The sequence below is a fragment of the Indicator indicator genome, chromosome 6, assembly GCF_027791375.1.
Source record: "Indicator indicator isolate 239-I01 chromosome 6, UM_Iind_1.1, whole genome shotgun sequence".
Taxonomy (NCBI): Eukaryota; Metazoa; Chordata; class Aves; order Piciformes; family Indicatoridae; genus Indicator; species Indicator indicator.
Window position 1 is genome coordinate 10,304,801 of NC_072015.1, and position 2,733 is coordinate 10,307,533.

The 2,733-nt window shown below is 43.0% G+C and overlaps 1 non-coding gene across 1 annotated transcript; it reads left to right on the top strand.

Annotated features, from left to right (window-relative positions):
* Window positions 1-760: 760 nt before the first annotated feature.
* TRNAY-GUA (transfer RNA tyrosine (anticodon GUA)) lies at window positions 761-850 on the top strand. The gene is given in 2 exon segments: window positions 761-797; window positions 815-850. It is a non-coding gene; the product is annotated as a tRNA-Tyr (tRNA).
* Window positions 851-2,733: the final 1,883 nt, after the last annotated feature.

Sequence of the window (2,733 nt, forward strand, 5' to 3'; positions counted from 1 at the left end):
TTGCAAGTAGAATGGCATGGTTTCAGCAAGCAGGGTGTCTGATCATACCTCTCCACCCTGCCTTGCAGATCAGACAGCCAAAATGCTCATGAATCACTGTACTTTTGGTTGCCACAGCTGTGAGTTGCAGCACTCACATAGACGATTCACAAAGGGTTCAGCCTCCCAGGCCCAAGGGTTAGGGAGGCCACCACTTGCAATGCCAGACATTGCAACTTCATCTGTTTATGAGGGAGTCTTGCTTGTGCCATGGGAGTTGGTGGGAATCAAATTAAAATCTCAATGGCTATTTCTTCCTGTTCTTTTCCTCCATTCTTCTGCATTCACTGTGGGAGCTGTAGGGAAGCGCGTTAACCAATTTATTTGCTGATTTGTTATTGGATTTGGCTGGAGAACTGTTGTGGGGAATTGTGCGGCGGGGAGTTGTCCCTCTTCTCCTAGCTCAGCTTAAGAAATGTGGCAAGGTCACCAAAGAGTGGGCAAATGTTTTTGTCAGGCAGTAAACAGATTTCATATGGGTCATCAGTAACTCCAACCTTAATGCTACCACCACCAGCAGTATTACAAGAGCTGTGAACTATTTGGCAGAAAGCTGGCAGTTTTGTAACCAAAATACAATTTTGCAGGAAAGTTAATGTGCTTTTTTTTTTTTTGGATACAGTTTTGATGTTGTGAAAAGCAATACATATGGAAGCCCATTAAAGCCTAAGGCTAGTGTTGACATAGTCTTGACTCATTCTTGGCACTTCTTCATTGTCTTCCTTCGATAGCTCAGCTGGTAGAGCGGAGGACTGTAGGCTGTCTGTAGAAAGGAATCCTTAGGTCGCTGGTTCAATTCCGGCTCGAAGGAAAGGTTTTGTTTGGGTTGGGGTTTTTTGTTTGGTTTGGTTTGGTTTTCTTTTCTTTTTTTTTTTTTTTGGTCTTTTTGGTCTTTTTGTCTTTCACTTCTTTCTGGAATTCTCAACTTTGCAGTGCTGCCCTCTCCACTTGTATGCTCCTTGAGACCCCATGAGAAATTTATTGTACTTAAAACGTACCACTTTCAAGGATTTCATTTTCACTACCTGCCTTGTTCGCTTCACCTGATGCTCTGAGCGATGGCACTTTGGCCTTTGCCACCTCTATGCCTAATTAGTTGATGCCCATCATACGAGCTTCTTTTCTGCAGGGGCTCAAAACCTACAGACCCTTGATAGCTAGAGCAGGCCCACAGTGCACAGCTTGCAGAGCCTCTTTTAGTTGAGCTGAGTGTGAAAAATATGGGGAGGTCCAGTTACTGGTTGCTGGTTTCACCCCTTTTCCTATCTGGGGTTTTGACTGGGGAGGAGGGAAAAGGGAGAGCGGCACATAAGAGATATTGGGAAGAAAAATATTTTTGTCAGTACAGGAAAACCGTGATCATTCAGATCCAGATGTTTGTCTGAGAGAGCCACTACATGCAACTATCATCGTTGTCTTTGTGAAGGCGTTGCAAATACCACAGTGTGTGCTACTCTGGGATGTATCATGTCCATGCACTGTCCATTTTGGTGAAGAGTTGTAAAAGCTGGGACTGTTTACAAAGGAAATGGATAAGAAAGAGTCAGTAGAAATATGTGAAAGGAGACAACAGTCCTGGTTTATGAGGCATTCTAAGAACTTGTTCATACAGAAACCAACACCAGAAAGTTTCAGAGGGTAGGAAACAGGGTGCTGTAATCTGCTAAAGAAAATTCTTGTTTCACACAGGAAACTGACTCATGGAACTCACTTTCATAAGACACAATCAGCTCTGAGAGGTCTGTATGAAGATTTATTAAAGAATAGATTGGAGGGTTTTAGATTTTTACGTTAGATGAGACAACATTAGGGGATCTAAATCCCAAAGCTCATGCAAAGCTTCTCAGGCAAAACATCTCCTCATACAAAGAGTGGTGCTAAGCTGAAAAAAGATGGGGGAAGGAGGTGGTAACTTTATTCTGTGGCTTATTTCCCACTCTGTTAGAGATGTATTAGTATTGTTTGTTAAATAAAATAAAATAAAAATTTATTATTAAATAGAAATATTTACTAGAAGTTGGAGTCAGATGCATCACAGAACCAGAGCTAAGCTAGAATGAACAATCAAGCAATTATACGTAATTCCAGTACTCTGAGTTTTTTTTTTCCTTCTAATTAGCATCAGATCAATGACCATCGATCATAGTAGAGCACCAGTTTTCTTTGTCCTCCCAAATCCAGCTGCATTAAATCCTCTTCAGCCTCTATATCAGTACACACTTGTAGCCTCAGAACTATAGTGGGTTTTCAGCACAGGGAGACACATAACAGGAGAGAGGCAGTGGAACAACACAACCAGCTTTCCAGGCCCTGGGCAGCAGGCAGGCCAAGCACTGATTGCTCCGTGGGTCCTCCCACAGCGGGATGGAGTTGTAAAAGCACGGAGGGGAAAGGCAAGCAGCCTCCTTTGCAGTCCTGCTAGGACTCTGGGAGGAGGATGTATAGCAACAGCATCTCTAGTGGGAATCTGGAATTCACTTGACATGAGGAAGAGGAGAGAGGTATGAGCCTGGATGATGACATAGGAGGAATTTGGGCGTGTTTGAAACCAGCTTGGACAATAAATCTGTCCCATGGCACCTGGGAAAGATTTCCTTCTTGCAATGCACCATATAAAAGGTCTTGGTGATCAGAAAGACAAAGTAGGAACCTTTCCAAATGAATGAATACATGACTCATGCATTTAATTGCTGC